Source organism: Musca domestica, unplaced genomic scaffold (genome assembly GCF_030504385.1).
Source record: "Musca domestica strain aabys unplaced genomic scaffold, Musca_domestica.polishedcontigs.V.1.1 2, whole genome shotgun sequence".
NCBI lineage: Eukaryota > Metazoa > Arthropoda > Insecta > Diptera > Muscidae > Musca > Musca domestica.
Genome location: NW_026712249.1, coordinates 23,927,745 through 23,946,996, shown reverse-complemented (window position 1 = coordinate 23,946,996; position 19,252 = coordinate 23,927,745). Strand labels below are relative to the sequence as shown.

Genomic DNA, 19,252 nt, shown 5'->3' with positions numbered 1-19,252 from the left:
GGTTAGGATTATTATATACAGATTTCAATTATCGTCCGATCCTCACGAAAAGGGTAGGGTTAGGCTCAGAAGGGCTAGGCCTATTGTTTTCAAAGATGCCCGCAATATATTTAGGGGTTGAAATGGACCAGCAACTCAGAATGTTCCTGGTTTTGCAGCCGTTATAAAGGTCACAAATAGAAACCAAAGGACACGAAATCTCGCATGAAGTTAGAATTTAATACAGTGGGCAAAATGGACCACTACTTTTGTGTGAAAAAATACCAACATTAATTACAGGCGATATCCGAAATACACAATTGGCGAACTTCAGGCTTTTTATGCTGATTTCGTTGACGAATATAACCAAATATCGTAGATAAGCAAATAATATAGATGAGTCTAAATTTGGAGACACAGAAGGGCCTCTTCTTTTGGAGATGGTCGCAAAATATTTAGGGGTTCAAATGAACCAAAAACAGAAAAAAAATCCTGATCACACAATTAAAGCCAATCGACACACCTGAGAAGTTAAGCACAGGAAGAATTCTGGCATTTTGGATGACCATCGGATTATATTTAGCCGTAGAATGGACCACAAAAACTAACAGCTCGACGAAGTGAATATATATTGGAAAAATGTCCCTGGTCAAAATGCTAAGGGTAATATCTGGGCAGTGCTCCGTGACATAATTTCAAAAGCGAAATCTTCCAAAATGGATTTGGACATGAGGGGGCTTCTAACATATTATAGTGTTGTAGGGTATCCCATGGTCGGCCCCGCACGACTATAACCTTTGCTTTGTTTATGTATATATTTATAAACTTCTGACCGTCATATGGGATTAACTCTGGGACCTGTGGCAACGTTGAATATTTTAACTCACTACCATATCGATTAAAGAGAGTTTTTAGCCATATTTTGTTGTTGCAAAATCGTCAGGCAAAATCCCATTATTGTTGTTTTTATAAAAACAACGTTTGTTTATGAGTGGAGAACGATGGTAATGTTTACCAGGGGGTTCCTCTTCTATTGAGCTTACGATCTCGTCACTTGGGTAAAAAAAATGTTTTTTGTCATAGAAGTTATTTTTTAAAATAACTTCTGGGGAGAATATCCCAGACAAGAAACAAGGGAACTGATGAGGATTGGTGGCTCTTTCCGAAACCTAGGTATTCCCTGCCTTACCCCCTGGTAAACATTACCATCGTTCTCCACTCATAAACAAACGTTGTTTTTATAAAAACAACAATAATGGGATTTTGCCTGACGATTTTGCAACAACAAAATACTATGGTATCCCAAAAAAGCAAGCCAAACACTGTTTTTAGTCATATTTCGAAGAAAGTACCTAAAATACCACTTTGCTTGCTCGCTTGATGATTAAAATTCCCATCGTATTTCTATCAGTAATATTGGCCAGGACACTATATGCCTAAAATGCAAGGATTCCAATTAATTCTTATCGGAAAATTTCAAAAATTGTTCTAAACTTCTCATCGCTTGCCAAAGAATCGTGTTTTGCACAGACACGAAATTATTTTTTTTTTTTCATGAAAATTGTTGTGGCTTTTTTCACATGTCCAAAATTTTTAATATGACTCGTGCTTATAATTTCGTCTTGTCTACAAAAGAAACTGGCTAGTGCTAGATATTCCAGCGCTTCAGTTTTGTACTACTTTCTAATAATGTAAATTATAGTAGGGTCAATAGCCAGGCACAAGTGGCATAAACATATGCCACTGAATATGCATAGCGTATAATCTGCATATATTAATGGTAAAGTGGGCCAGAGTTAATGAAATATTTGGTTTACGTTATAGGTTAATTCTCTATGTTGGTATGAAAAAATAAGATGAAATAATAAAAGTCCACTATAACAGATATACGCAAAACATAAGATTCTGGAGGTTTTCTAAACATTTTAAAAATTCACAATATATTCGTAAATTAAATTCATTAAAATTATTATCGACACTATCCTGCATAATTATTTGGTAATATTTCAATAGCCAATAAATTTAATGATCTTTGTGCGACATTTTTAGATCAATTTGAAATAATAAATAATATTTTATTTTATTACCTTAATAAACCACATTTATAAAGAATAAGTTTGTTGCTTAAGTCTTTTGTCTTGCAGTGATTTATGGCACCGGTTATGAACATGATTTGAATTAAAGAATGTCTCATTCACAATTTTGTCATACTATTTATATGTTATTATGTTCAATAAACATATTTTATTTATATATGTGACTACGACTTTTTGCTGAGTGTTTACTTCCCATATAAATAAAAAGATAAATAATTTTAAATTGCAGACCACACTACCTGCTAAATATATTTTAGAATTGATACATATCGCTGTCGCTTATTACAAATCGGGTTACCTTTGCATTATTTTAACAAGGGAGAACATTTCTTTTGACGCTCTTCGCCTATGGACAAGTTCCACATTCCCATCACGTTCCCGCATCAATTTAAAAAAAAAAACGCTGAAATTGTATCGAAAATATTTGAATTTTTTTTTACATAAGAGAGAGAGAGGAAGATGGTACTGAGTGCTGAGTACTGAGTGCGATGGTCCTGAGTCCTGTTGGAATGTGCAAGGTCTGCAAGGACCAAAATGTTTGCGTGCCAAGGCTTCAATACACCCTCCAAAATATTTTCACGATAATATTCGGTATTCATTCTGATCCCACGGTCAATTTATACGAACGGAGAGCGGCGCTTGAGTTCTGGTGGCCAACCGAAGGTACACATTTTCAGCTGTCCTCTTTGGCAAGTAAACAATGAATGTTTTCTCATCGGAGAAACCCAAATTCGCAGGTTCACCACTTTCGGCCAAGCGAAGCAACTCTTTAGCTTTTTTGAGTATATTTTCGTTCGTACCCCGAGCTCATTTTTCAAAATGGAATATTTATGTTTTATTTTAATGGGCTATTCTGCTTATACACCTCACATGATTTTGCTAATAATACCTCCTACAAGATTTAACCGGTTTTCTTATCATTTTTAATTTTCAAAGTAAGTTTTATGTTTGTGGCTAGATAAGCTTTAAAGTCAAGAAAAAGTTTAGCTTTGACCAAAAATGATATATCGACCAGCAGCATAATATCTGTTGAAACTATTCAACTGGTGTTTTGATGAATTTCAAGTAATTGCTCAAAATATAAGCTTTGATCGGAAACTTCCGAAAACAAAAACCAAAAGGTTGCCAATACTTTTTATACCCTCAGCCATATGGCTACAGAGGGTATATATCATTTGATACGGCCAAAATGTGCCTCATCGAAATAACGGATTTAGACCCTAGGTTTCTTTGGACCAAATCCATTTCAGGACATTTGGAGTCGATCTAGCGATGTCCGTCCGTCTATCTGTCTGGCTGGCTGGTGCGCACGATAACTCTCGAAGGGAGTATCCGATTTGATGCAAAGTTGGTACATCGTAATATTATTGTAAAACTTAGATCGAGTTCGGAGATGGAATGTATCGGTCCACTCCTTCTGGTACCTCCCCCATAAAATGTCGAAATTTAAAAAGATATATATTTTCTGCACAGAAAGAGAAAAGATAATCCCATTTTGCTCCAACTTTCCACATCCTAATATTTTCATCAGTGCTAGGTCAGTTGCGAAAATATCGATCCACTCCATCAGGTACCTCCCCCACAAAGGGTAAAAATTTTGAATAATTACAACTCTTATAAAATGTGATGTAACAGTCCGATTGCCTTAAAATTTCACACATCCTAATATTTTTATTAACCCAAGGTCTGGTGATAAGATGGAATATATCGGTCCGGCCCTTCGAAATTTTCCAAAAATATTTTTTGCACAGAAAAAGAAACGATAATCCGATTTTACTCCAACTTTGCAAATCCTAATATTTCTATGAGTGCTACATCAGATGCGAAAATGGGCAATGTTGATCCACTCCATTAAGTACCTCTCCCACAAAGAGTAAAAATTTTGAATAATTACAACTCTTATAAAATTTGATTTAAGAGTCCGATTGTCTTCAATTTTCACACATCACAATAATTTTATTAACCCAAGGTCTGTTGCCACGATGGAATACATCGGTCCACCTCTTCTAGTACCTCCCTCACAAAGGCTCAAAGAAAGCGAAATAAGCATCCAACTCTCCTCAAATTTCACAAATACAAACATTTTTGCTAATACAATGTCTGTTGTGCAGATGATATATATCTGTGAACCCCTTCTGGTACCTCATTCACACAGGATCACAATTTTCGATACTTTTATCTGTCATAACTTGCAAAACAAGTCAGCGAGTCTTTACAAATTGCTATATCTAAATATATCTCTTTTTGCCAGAAACCTGAGATATGGAATATATGATGGAATGCTTCAATCGACTATATCTGGTAGCTCACGCACATTAACATGTTCTAAAAATTATCATATATGTCATGTAAAGTGAAGGATGTTACCAATGTACTCCAATATTTATATCATATTTATTTAGATTCGATACGAAATGGCCAATATTGGTCTATTCTTTCGGAAGTCAAAATATTTTTAAGTGATCGTACATTGGGTGAGTGTACACATCTGTCGGCAAAACCGAGAGATACTATTTAACTTGTTATTTTACTTAAATATGAACCCTTCGGAAAGGTACTCTCATTCGAAAAATTATTAAACATGTTCTGTAAATTGTATATTTTAATTTTTTACCCAGCATGAAACTTTGACCTTGAACATAATTTTTCTAAAAATATCATTTCCTCCATGGCTAAATTTTACAGCAATGATACGATGATAAATCGTTTGTCAGGTGAAAGTGTAAACCAACTATGCTCAGCTCTTCAACACGTTTACTTTTGGGACTTATGTCCAACCTGTGCGCAATATAACCTGGTGCGTAACTTTTTATGTGTTTTCTAATGCAAAAACAAAAAATAATAAAACATAATTATTTGTTTTTATGTTTTTTGCCAACAAAATTACGAAACCGAATGTAATGAGCCAATACATAACATGAAACCATTAAAAAAACCGCAGTCACAAAACGAAAAACAGAAAAATATATCAATTTTTTGTTCAACGAATTTTTTTTTTTTTTGCATCGCATACGTACCATTGACGCAGATGACAGCTGGAAGATATGCGTTTAATTTATTTACAGCTTCAGTTTGTTGTTACCAATACACCATTCACCCCATTGCAGGGGCATTGCGTTAGCGCGTACGTTTTCCAATCGGCGTTTTTTCGTTTAAAAAACCAATTTTTGTTTGATCGTTGTTGTTGTGAAGTCAATATTTTTTATGATGTATGGTTTGCATCTATGCTCGGCATGTGTGTATGAATTGAAAAATCATTATTACAATTTGAAGTTTTTATTGTTATTTTGTGTATATATTTTTTTGAAGAAAATGAAACATATGCCTCCGGCCACAGTAGTAAATTGTTGTCTATTTGAATATGTATCCGAAGGCAATTTGCGGTATATAGATTTGTAATACTTTCAATGTTAGTGAAAAGTTGCATAAACCTTGCTCTACATTTTTGCCTGTGTAGTAAGCAATTAACTTTAACCCGGGGTTCATTCACCACTCTTTCAAATAACCAAAGAGTTAAAAAAATGTGATTGTCTTCTCAAACAATGTATTTTTTGGATATTGCATACAGAGATAAATTAAAGAAAAAATTAATAAACAAAATTTCCAAAAAATATATTTAGAAAGAAGTTAAAATACTCCCCAATAAATTAGTATAAACATATCTGACCTACGCCAGAACTGCAAGAATGTAAACATTTTTACTACGATAGCCTATTTTCCCTTAATAATATTAAAAAGGTAAAAATTCGGGCGGGGCCGGGAAAATTTATGTGAAGAAGATCATACCAGGTAAAAGGTAAATCGGACGAAGTTATATATGGTAGCTATATCCAAAACTGAACCGATCTCGATAAAATTTAGCAAAGGTATTTCTGAGCTGTATTTGATATATTTCCCCAAATATTGTTGTTACAGAGTGCATATTACGGCTGCGGAGGACAAAAATAACAGAACAGAACAATATATATGTGAGCTATAGCTATATCTGAACCGATTTCGATCAAATTTGGCATACTAATTTGGTTGTATGTGCAAAATTCCATACTATTCGGGCTGATATTACACGTTTCGTTCGTTCGGACGAAGATATATCTAATTTTTTTACCGATAATCTCCAATTTCAATAGGGTTCGTCCTTGGGCCAAACAAATGTTGTTTGGAAAATTTCATCTTAATCGGATAATAAATGCGACCTGCATTTTGTTCACAAGAATATATGGACAGACGGAAGGACGGACGGCCAGACGAACTGACATGCATAAATCAACTCAGAAAGTGATTCTATGGAGATCCTCAAAAGTAACTATGGGTCTATCTCGCTTCCGTCTCCATGTTACAAACAAATACACATACCCTACACCACTATGTGGTGTAGGGTATAAAAATCCATCCAATATGGGCTAATATAAAATATATGTATGGTAAACTATAAAAGTAAAATCGGATCAAAATGTAAAAATCTGAACCGATCTCCATAAAATTAGAAAGAGGTATTTTCGAGCAGTATCTGATGCCCGGTTTCATGTGAGGAACTTTAACACCAAATCGGATGAAACATATACATGAGAGCTATACCTATATCTGAAACAATTTTCTCCAAACTTAATGTACTTGCCTCTAAACTGAATCCAGTCGGATGTGCTAAAATGCAGGTCATTTTGAATGATATTGACATGTCGTGCACAATTAACCCGAAATCGGTTGAATATATATATATGGGAGCTATATCTAAATTTGAACCGATTCTCATCAATTTCAATAGGGTCCGTCCCTGAGCCAAACAACTATTGTTTGGAAAATTTCATCTCAATCGGATAATAATTGCGACCTGTATTTTGTTCACAAAAATATGTGGACAGACGGACTATGTGGCGTAGGGTATAAATATATCCATTAACACGCTAAAAAATTTCCCAATTTTTATACCCTCAGCCATATAGCTAGAGAGGGAATATATCATTTGATACGGCCAAAACGTGCCTAATCGAAATAACGGTTTTTGACCCCAGGTCCCTTTGGACCAAATCCGTTTCAGGACATTTGGAGTCGATCTACGGAATGTCCGTCTGTCTAACCGTCCGTCTGGCTGATGCGCACGACAACTCTCGAAGGGAACATCCGATTTGATTCGAAGGTGGTACATCGCAATATTATTGTCAAACTTAGATTGAATTTGCAGATAGGCAATATATGCCCACTCCTTCTGGGTACCTCCCCCACAAAAGGTCAAAATTTTCACAGAAAATAATTTTCCATATACAACAAGAACAGATCATCCAATTTTCTTCGAATTTTGCAAATCCGACCCACAATTTGGACAATATCGACCCACCCCATCACGTACCTCCCCACAACAGGTCAAAATTTTGAGTAGTTATAACTCTTATAAAATGTAATGTAAGAGTACGACTGTCTTCAAATTTCACACATATTTTTATTAAACCAAGATCTGGTGTGAAGATGGAATATATCGGTCCGCTCTTTCTGGTATCTTCCCCAAAAAAGGGTCAAAATTTTCAATATCCATGAAGCTTATAAAATGCGAAATTAACACCCAATTTCCATTCACATCTCCAATTGGCACATCTCAATATTTCTATCAACACAAGATCTGTTATAAAGATGGTAGAGATTGGACCATTCCTTCTGGTACCTCCTCCACAAAGAGTCAAAGCTTTTAATAACCAAAACGATCATAAAATCTGAAATAAGCATCCGGTTCTCTTCATATTTTACACATCCCATTATTTCTACTAACATAAGAACTGCTGTGAAGATGGGATATATCGGTCCACTCCTTCTTGTACCTCCCCCACAAAGGGTTTACATTTTGAATATCCATGAAGCTCATAAAACGCGAAATTAACATCCGATACCATTCAGACTTGGTATATCTCAATATATCAATCAGCTCAAAATCTCTCATAAAGATGGTAGATATCGGACCATTTTTTCTGGTACCTCCCCCACATAGGGTTCAAGATTTTGAAAAACAAAACTCCCAAAGAAAGCGAAATAAGCATCCAACTCTCTTCAAATTCCATACATACAAACATTTTTGCTAACACAAGATCTGTTGTGAAGATAATATATATCTGCGGACCCCTTCTGGTACCTCGCCCACAAAGGTTCATAATTTTTAATACTTTTATCTGTCATAGCTTGCGAAACAAGTCAGCGATTCTTTATAACATCATATGTCTCTCTTTGCCAGAAACCTGAGATTAATATTAAATTTATGATTTTCCATAAATTGGATATAAAGGTTCGATTTTCTTGTAATTTCGCCCATACCAATATTTTTATATGTATTAGATGAAGCATGAGAATGGAATACTTCGGTCGACTATATCTGGTTGCCCTCGCACATGTTACCATTTTCAAAAAATTATTACATATCTCATATAAAGTGAAGGAAGAGGTCGATATAGTCAAAAGCTGGCACGTCGCAATATTTATATCATAATTATTTAGGTCCGATGCGGACTGGGCAATGTTGACCTATTCCTTTGGAACCTACTCCATAGAGGGTCAACAATTTGAATAATCATAACACAAGTCAAAATATATTTATATAATCGAACATTGGCTGAAGGTATACATCTGTCGGCAAAACCGACTGATATTTTTTTACTTGTTTAATACATATTAATTCCAGTCGTTTAGGTAAGATTTATAGTTTTGATGTATTCTTGGACCTATAGTAGAATTTTATGACAAATAATTTTGTTGAATATTTTGACTTGCTAGGATCCCGTTTAAATTGAGTTTTTAACCATATTTTAAAACAGCACCAAAAATACCTCTTTTAGATTATTTTACGATAAAAAACTTTCAAAACGTCTTGGTTCTACTTTTATAATCTGCTGGATTTTCGGGTGGGCTCTAATAAAAAGAGGGAAAATCAACACAAGTTTTAGAGAGGAAAAATATAATATTTATGGAAGAGAATTACATTATTAATATTTTATTTGTTTCCTTTTTATTTCCAGAAATGTATTATTCATGTAGCGGGAAATAAAGTAAGTAGATCCACAGGCTATGACAATAAATACTATATAATCTTAATCCATGTCCGTCTAAAATTAGAATTTAATCTGTCCATATATTGGAATACCACATCATTGCTGGTTAATTTCTATAAATAAAATAATACAGCCATTAAAACTGATATGAACCACTTTAAATCATGTCCCATTTCCAAATCAATTAATATTTTAGTTTCACGTATTTTTGCTTGTCTAAAATTGAAATCAATTCCATCGATCCATTTCATTTTTGACAAATGCTCCCGAATATATATATATAATATAAATATCCCATGTGCAACTCCAAATTTTATCTTAACCATTAATTGGGACATTCATTCGTTCACGTATGAGTCCCGTTTTAAAGGCTTAACCGTAATTTTCCTCCCATAAGCCAGAGTCAGAGACAGCACAGAATTGTATTTTTGTAGGTGCAAAATCATGTTATTTCCTGCTTCAATAAGAAAACAGGCATGCTATTTTCGCTTATCTAATAGCAGCCAAAGACAACTTTCAGTTTGGTAAAAAAACCATGAAAACGAAACAACACCGCCGCCATGAAACAGTTTAAATATAGACTAATAACACCTCCTGCCAGATTTAACCAGTTTTCTAGTCATTTTAAATTTTCAATGTAATTATTAATGTTTATAGAAAGATAAGCTTTGGAGCAAAAAAAAATAACATGATATATCTATGCAGACCAGCAGCATAAAATATGTTTGAGGAAACGAAAGACTTAAGCGACAAACGTTGTTCAATTGAAATTAATAAGGGTGGAAAAATTTGCAATGTTCAGTAGGATTTTTGATAAATTACAATTATTTGCTCAAAACATAAGCTATAAAAGGAATCTAAATTTCCAAATAAAAATTATTTTCAAAATCATGTGGAATAACAAATTTGTAACTTCTAAAAAATTCTTTAAAAAATCCACGCCTATGGCAAAGATAGAACTTCTGAAAAATTCTTTAAAAAATCCACGCCTATGGCAAAGATAAAACTTCTCTAAAATTCTTTAAAAAAAAATACTTTAAAAATCCACGGCTATAGAAAATATGGACCTCCTCAAAAATTCTTTAAAAAAAATACTTTAAAAATCCACGGCTATAGAAAATATGGACCTCCTCAAAAATTCTTTAAAAAAAAAATACTTTAAAAATCCACGGCTATAGAAAATATGGACCTCCTCAAAAATTCTTTAAAAAAAATACTTTAAAAATCCACGGCTATAGAAAATATGGACCTCCTCAAAAATTCTTTAAAAAATCCACGGCTATAGAAAATATGGACCTCCTCAAAAATTCTTTAAAAAAATACTTTAAAAATCCACTGCTATAGAAAATATGGACCTCCTCAAAAATTCTTTAAAAAAATACTTTAAAAATCCACGGCTATAGAAAATATGGACCTCCTCAAAAATTCTTTAAAAAAATACTTTAAAAATCCACGGCTATAGAAAATATGGACCTCCTCAAAAATTCTTTAATAAAATACTTCAAAAATCCACGGCTATAGAAAATATGGACCTCCTCAAAAATTCTTTAAAAAATCCACGGCTATAGAAAATATGGACCTCCTCAAAAATTCTTTAAAAAATCCACGGCTATAGAAAATATGGACCTCCTCAAAAATTCTTAAAAAAATCTGGACCTCCTCAAAAATTCTTTAAAAAATCCACGGCTATAGAAAATATGGACCTCCTCAAAAATTCTTTAAAAAATCCACGGCTATAGAAAATATGGACCTCCTCAAAAATTCTTAAAAAAATCTGGACCTCCTCAAAAATTCTTTAAAAAATCCACGGCTATAGAAAATATGGACCTCCTCAAAAATTCTTTAAAAAAACCACGGCTATAGAAAATATGGACCTCCTCAAAAATTCTTTAAAAAAAATACTTTAAAAATCCACGGCTATAGAAAATATGGACCTCCTCAAAAATTCTTTAAAAAAAATACTTTAAAAATCCACGGCTATAGAAAATATGGACCTCCTCAAAAATTCTTTAAAAAATCCACGGCTATAGAAAATATGGACCTCCTCAAAAATTCTTTAAAAAAATACTTTAAAAATCCACTGCTATAGAAAATATGGACCTCCTCAAAAATTCTTTAAAAAAATACTTTAAAAATCCACGGCTATAGAAAATATGGACCTCCTCAAAAATTCTTAAAAAAATCTGGACCTCCTCAAAAATTCTTTAAAAAATCCACGGCTATAGAAAATATGGACCTCCTCAAAAATTCTTAAAAAAATCTGGACCTCCTCAAAAATAAAAAATTTCAAAGATAGAACTTCCGAAAAATTCTTTAAAAAATCCACGCCTATTGCTAGGATAGAACTTCTTAAAAATTCTTTAAAAATCCACGCCTATTTCAAAGATAGAACTTCTGAAAAATTCTTTAAAAAATCCACGCCTATTGCTAGGATAGAACTTCTGAAAAATTATTTAAAAAATCCACGCCTATTGCTAGGATAGAACTTCTGAAAAATTCTTTAAACAATCCACGCCTATTTCAAAGATAGAACTTCCGAAAAATTCTTTAAAAAATCCACGCCTATTGCTAGGATAGAACTTCTTAAAAATTCTTTAAAAATCCACGCCTATTTCAAAGATAGAACTTCTGAAAAATTCTTTAAAAAATCCACGCCTATTGCTAGGATAGAACTTCTGAAAAATTATTTAAAAAATCCACGCCTATTGCTAGGATAGAACTTCTGAAAAATTCTTTAAAAAATCCACGCCTATTTCAAAGATAGAACTTCCGAAAAATTCTTTAAAAAATCCACGCCTATTGCTAGGATAGAACTTCTTAAAAATTCTTTAAAAATCCACGCCTATTTCAAAGATAGAACTTCTGAAAAATTCTTTAAAAAATCCACGCCTATTGCTAGGATAGAACTTCTGAAAAATTCTTTAAAAAATCCACGCCTATTGCTAGGATAGAACTTCTGAAAAATTCTTTAAAAAATCCACGCCTATTGCTAGGATAGAACTTCTGAAAAATTCTTTAAAAAATCCACGCCTATTTCAAAGATAGAACTTCTCAAAAATCCTTTAAAAAATCCACGCCTATTTCAAAGATAGAACTTCTCAAAAATCCTTTAGAAAATCCACGCCCATGGCAATGATAGAACTTCTCAAAAAATCTTTAAAAAATCCACGCCTATGACAAAGATAGAACTTCTCAAAAATTCTTTAAAAAATCCACGCCTATGGCAAAGATAGTACTTCTCAAAAATTCTTTAAAAAATCCACGCCAATGACAAAGATAGAACTTTTGAAAACTTCTTTAAAAAATCCACGCCTATGGCAAAGATAGAACTTCTCAAAAATTCTTTAAAAAATCCACGCCAATGACAAAGATAGAACTTTTGAAAAATTCTTTAAAAATCCAGGCCTATGGCAAAGATAAAAAATCCACGCCTATGACAAATATGGAGCCTCTATAAAATTCTTTAAATAATCCACGCCTATGTCAAATATATAGCCTCTATAAAATTCTTTACAAAATCCACGCCTATGACAAATATGGATCCTCTATAAAATTCTTTAAAAATCCAGGCCTATGGCAAAGATAGAACTTCTATAAAATTCTTAAAAAAATCCACGCCTATGGCAAAGATAGAATTCTGAAAAATTCTTTAAAAATCCACTCCTATGGCAAAGATAGAACTTCTATAAAATTCTTAAAAAAATCCACGCCTATGGCAAAGATAAAATTCTGAAAAATTCTTTAAAAATCCAGGCCTATGGCAAAGATAGAACTTCTATAAAATTCTTAAAAAAATCCACGCCTTTGGCAATGATACAACTTCTCAAAAATTCTTTAAAAAATCCAAGCAAAGGGTGGGAAAATTTGCAACTGTTTAGTGGGATTTTTGATAAAATACAACTAATTTACCAAAACATATGCCATAATAGGAATCTAAATTTCCAAATAAAAATTATTTTCAAAAACATGTGGAATAACAAAGATGGGACTTCTAACAAATTCTTTAAAAAATCCACGCCTATGGCAAATATGAAGCCTCTATAAAATTCTTTAAAAAATCCACGCCTATGGCAAATATGAAGCCTCTATAAAATTCTTTAAAAAATCCACGCCTATGGCAAATATGAAGCCTCTATAAAATTCTTTAAAAAATCCACGCCTATGGCAAATATGAAGCCTCTATAAAATTCTTTAAAAAATCCACGCCTATGGCAAATATGGAGCCTCTATAAAATTCTTTAAAAAATCCACGCCTATGGAAAATATGGAGCCTCTATAAAATTCTTTAAAAAATCCACGTCTATGGCAAATATGGAGCCTCAATAAAATTCTTTAAAAATCCACGCCTATGGCAAATATGGAGCCTCTATAAAATTCTTTAAAAAATCCACGCCTATGGCAAATATGGAGCCTCTATAAAATTCTTTAAAAAATCCACGCCTATGGCAAATATGGAGCCTCTATAAAATTCTTTAAAAAATCCACGCCTATGTCAGGTATGAAGCCTCTATAAAATTCTTTAAAAAATCCATGCCTATGGCATATATGGAGCCTCTATAAAATTCTTTAAAAAATCCATGCCTATGGCAATGATAGAACTTCTCAAAAATTCTATAAAAAATCCACGCCTTTGGCTAATGTGGCTCTTCTCAAAACTCTCATTGTCCCTCCCTCTCTCATTTAAGGAGATTATTCTAGATTCTAAAAGAAGTCAATTACATTGACAATTTCGTAATTAAAATTCTGTTCATTACACTTGATGATTTCAATGAACCCACATAAAACTCAAAAAAACCGACTTTGACAAATTAATGCATTCTCAGCAGCAGCACCACGTCCAAAACAGCATTGAATTCTTCAGCCAACACAGCGCCAACATGTCCACATACCCAACACACAGCATGTGATTATGCTGCTGCACATGCTCGGAGAGTGGCAAGGTCAACTACATTTACAACAAAATTAACGACAACGACGACGACGACGATGTTAAGAAAACTGATTTACAGTCAGAGCCAAACGCCTATTCACTCGAACACCCGACCCGACAGTCGCAATACCTAAAAGAATCATTAAAACAAAATGGTTGAACATCAAACAAGACCCCAGAGCTTCATTTCCAACATTCATACAAATTAACATGAAATTGTTGTGGATTTTACAACTTTGCATCAAAACAATGTCTGACGGTGTTTCAAAGCAAAGACCTCAAATTAATTGACTCTCTTTAATGAATGGTTTTATGCAGGAAATTAAAAGTCTAAAGACAAACACGGCAGAATGGGTGTTAATATGACCGATGCAAGTCATTTAATGGCCTGCCTCACCACCCCTTGTAATTGTGTTTGGAATGTAACCTTTTTTATGGTCTATTATTAATTTAAAGCACGTTAAATGATCAAAGGAATATTGTTGAGAAGGTGATTTGTTTTCGAGAAATGGTTTGAAAGAAGCGGAATAAAAAAAGCTAGGCTACAAATCCCATAATTTGATAATACACCAATTATATGGTTGGCATTAAAAATTAATTTGACCCTACAAAATCAAAACATTGGTCCTTCTTTAATTGGCAACTTAAGTTCTTAAATCAAACCCTGATCCTGATCATTTTTATGGGGATTTAGATTTGAAATTTCGAAAGCATTTTTTTTTTCAAAAAAATAACTTTCCTTCCATAATAACTCTGCAATGCAGATCTCTTTGCACAAAAAAAAAACACCAAATAAAATAATTGGGTGTCGGTCCGTTAAAGCCCCCAATTAAAAGTCGTCAAAAATGTTGCAAAGGCTATCATTAAAAATGCAGACCAAATTACTAAAGCCCATAATTAAAAAAAAACAGACAACTTGATTTTTACTAAAACTCTTTGTGCCATAATGAAGTTATGACATTAAACAAAAAGCACTTGAAATGAACTCAAGTGCTGCAGATAATGGAAATGTTAACATTTTAATGAAGAAGTTTTATATCCGTTACGTTAAATTTTGAAAATGATAATCATTTGGGCTTGAAATTCGTAATAAAAATATCGTTAAAAATTAAAATCCCAAAGCAAAGGTGAAGCTTCTGAAAAAAATTGTAAAATATCCACGCGTATGGCAATTATAGAACTTCCTAAAAATTCTTTAAAAAAATAGACGCCTATGGTAAATATGGACTTCTTAAAAATTCTTTAAAAAAATAGACGCCTATGGTAAATATGGACTTCTTAAAAATTCTTTAAAAAATCTACGCCTATGGCAAATTTGGAGCTTCTCAAAAAATCTTTAAAAAATCTACGCCTATGGCAAATTTGGAGCTTCTCAAAAAATCTTTAAAAAATCTACGCCTATGGCAAATTTGGAGCTTCTCAAAAAATCTTTAAAAAATCTACGCCTATGGCAAATATGGAGCTTCTCAAAAAATCTTTAAAAATCTACGCCTATGGCAAATATGGAGCTTCTCAAAAAATCTTTAAAAAATCTACGCCTATGGCAAATATGGAGCTCTCAAAAATTATTTAAAAAATAGAAGCCTATGGCAAGTATGAAGCTTCTCAAAAAATCCTTTAAAAAATCCACGCCTATGGCAAATATGGAGCTTCTCAAAAATTCTTTAAAAAATCCACGCCTATGGCAAATATGGAGCTTCTCAAAAATTCTTTAAAAATCCACGCCTATGGCAGTTATGGACCTGCTTAATTTTTTTTTTAATAGACGCCTATGGCAAATATGGAGCTTCTCAAAAATTCTTTGAAAAATCCACGCCTATGGCAGTTATGGACCTGCTTAATTTTTTTTAATAGACGCCTATGGCAAATATAGAGCTTTTAAAAAATTCTTTAAAAAATCCAGGCCTATGGAAAATATAGAGCTTTTAAAAAATTCTTTAAAAAATCCACGCCTATGGCAAATATGGAGTTTCTCAAAAATTCTTTAAAAATCCACGCCTATGGCAGTTATGGACCTGCTTAATTTTTTTAATAGACGCCTATGGCAAATATGGAGCTTCTCAAAAATTCTTTAAAAATCCACGCCTATGGCAGTTATGGACCTGCTTAATTTTTTTTAATAGACGCCTATGGCAAATATGGAGCTTCTCAAAAATTCTTTAAAAATCCACGCCTATGGCAGTTATGGACCTGCTTAATTTTTTTTAATAGACGCCTATGGCAAATATGGAGCTTCTCAAAAATTCTTTGAAAAATCCACGCCTATGGCAGTTATGGACCTGCTTAATTTTTTTAATAGACGCCTATGGCAAATATGGAGCTTCTCAAAAATTCTTTAAAAAATCCACGCCTATGGCAAATTTGTAGCTTCTCAAAAATTCTTTAAAATATCCACGCCTATGGCAAATATGGAGCTTCTCAAAAATTTTTTTAAAAAATCCACGCCTATGGCAAATATGGAGTTTCTCAAAAATTCTTTAAAAAATCCGCGCCTATGGAAAATATGGAGCTTCTCAAAAATTCTTTAAAAAATCCACGCCTATGGCAAATATGGAGTTTCTCAAATATTCTTTAAAAATCCACGCCTATGGCAAATATGGAGTTTCTCAAAAATTTTTTAAAAAATCCACGCCAATGGCAAATATGGAGTTTCTCAAAAATTCTTTAAAAAATCCACGCCTATGGCAAATATGGACCTCCTCAAAAATTCTTTAAAAAATCCACGCCTATGGCAAATATGGACCTCCTCGAAAATTCTTTAAAAAATCCACGCCTATGATAAATATGGAGCTTCTCAAAAATTCTTTAAAAAAACCACGCCTATGGCAAATATGGAGCTTCTCAAAAATTCTTTAAAAAATCCACGCCTATGATAAATATGGACTTCTTAAAAATTCTTTAAAAACTCCACGCCTTGGCAAATATGGAGCTTCTCAAAAATTCTTTAAAAATCCACGCCTATGGCAAATATGGAGCTTCTCAAAAATTCTTTAAAAAATCCACGCCTATGGCAAATATGGAGCTTCTCAAAAATTCTTTAAAAAAAACCACGAATATGGCAAATATGGACCTTTTCAAAAATTCTTTAAAAAATCCACGCCTATGGCAAATATGGAGTTTCTCAAAAATTCTTTAAAAAATCCAGGCCTATGGCAAATATGGAGCTTTTCAAAAATTCTTTAAAAAATCCACGCCTATGGCAAATATGGAGCTTTTCAAAAATTCTTTAAAAAATCCACGCCTATGGTAAATATGGAGCTTCTCAAAAATTCTTTAAAAAATCCACGCCTATGGCAAATATGGAGCTTCTCAAAAATTCTTTAAAAAATCCACGCCTATGGCAAATATGGAGCTTCTGAAAAATTCTTTAAAAAATCCACGCCTATGGCAAATATGGAGCTTCTGAAAAATTATTTAAAAAATCCACGCCTATTGCAAATATGGAGCTTCTGAAAAATTCTTTAAAAAATCCACGCCTATACCAAATATGGAGCTTCTCAAAAATTCTTTAAAAAATACACGCCTATGACAAATATGGAGCTTCTCAAAAATTCTTTAAAAAATCAACGCCTATGGCAAAGATAGAACTTCTCAAAAATTCTTTAAAAAATTCACGCATGTGGCAAATATGGAGCTTCTCAAAAAATCTTTAAAAAAATCCACTCCTATGGCAAATGTGGACCTATTTAAAAATTCTTAAAAAAATCCACGCCTTTGTTAAACACTGTGACCAACCACTCTTCGAATGAAATCAAAAGCAAACAAACTATCAACATTCTTGGTCGAGTCAGAAATTGTGGTAACAAGTCGTAACGAATAAATGTGCACTTATGTAAGAATTTTCCATATAAAAAAACAACAATTTCAAGAACGAAAAAAAATCACTTTAAAAGTCATGACTTGTTTGTGGTTTACTCTTGATTTTGATTGTGTGTGTTATCGATTAAAATTCAAGCAACTTGTCGTCAGATTTATGTTCTGAATTCTTTAAAAAAAAAGTTAAAAAACAAATGGAAACTATTTCAACGTAAACTCGTTGATTGGCTGGGTGGTGGTGCAGAATTGGCAACTAGCTAACAAGTGCATTCTTTTGTGATTATGAAATAGTTTTTATTATTCATTTGTTCCTATTTCGTCAGAATGTTGATTGATTTCGTTTGGAAAGAAAAAAATAACAAATTCTGTTCAATATTTCATTTAAAATAAATACAAAAAATGCACCAAAATCTTGGTAGTTTCTAACATTAATTTCAAATTTGTTCTGCTCATAGTATTATTAGGGGATAATGAGTACGATATATATCTCAATCGTGTACAATCACTTTTATTGCGGAGTTAATTGATTGATAATCGTTTCATTTAGAATTAAAAATAATGCCAGCATATTCAAATAGTTCTATGAAGGCTTGGCCGCCAAGCGACAAGTGGTAGAACAAAAGACTTAAGACACAAACATTTGACATTTTACTGTAAACAATGTGAAATGTTTTATCGGGAAAGGAGGTATAGTGAATGTAGAATGAAGTCATAATATTTAAATAAGGCATAATTCTATGGGAAGAAGGCGGTCTTTAAAAGCAAGCTCAAGGAAGTCTTTATAGACGGACTTCAGGCTGTCTCTATAGACTAGCCTGAAGGTTGTCTCTATAGATCCACAGCGTGCATTTTTTAAAAAAAACTTTTGAGAAGCTCCATATTTTACGAAGGCGTCGATCTTTTAAAGAATTTTTTAACAACTACATATTTTCCTAAGGCGTGGATCTATTTAAGAATTTTTTGAAGCTCCATAGTTGCCAAAGGCGTGAATCTTTTAAAGAATTTTTGAGAAGCTCCATAGTTGCCATAGACGTGGATTTTTAAAATAATGTTTTGAAGCTCCAAAGTCGCGGATTTCTTAAAGCATTTTTTGAAGCTCCAAAGTCGTGGATTTTTTTAAAAATTTCTTTGAAGCTCCAAATTGCCAAAGGCTTGGATTTTTTAATGAATTTTTAAGAAGCTCCATATTTGCCATAGGCGTCGATTTTTTAAAGAATTTTTGAGAAGCTCCATATTTGCCATAGGCGTCGATTTTTTAAAGAATTTTTGAGAAGCTCCATATTTGCCATAGACTTGGATTTTTTAAACAATTTTTGAGAAGCTCCATATTTGCCATAGGCGCGGATTTTTTAAAGAATTTTTGAGAAGCTCCATATTTGCCATAGGCGCGGATTTTTTCCAGAATT

The 19,252-nt window shown here is 33.0% G+C and overlaps 1 protein-coding gene across 1 annotated transcript in view; it reads left to right on the top strand.

The window, feature by feature from the left end:
* The window catches only part of LOC101895475 (uncharacterized), an 87,523-nt gene that overhangs the window by 17,949 nt on the left and 50,322 nt on the right, over positions 1 to 19,252 (top strand). The window contains exon 2 of the mRNA XM_059122006.1: positions 9,068 to 9,097. The gene's annotated coding sequence lies outside the window, so the exon portion shown is untranslated. The remainder of the gene's footprint in view (positions 1 to 9,067; positions 9,098 to 19,252) is intronic.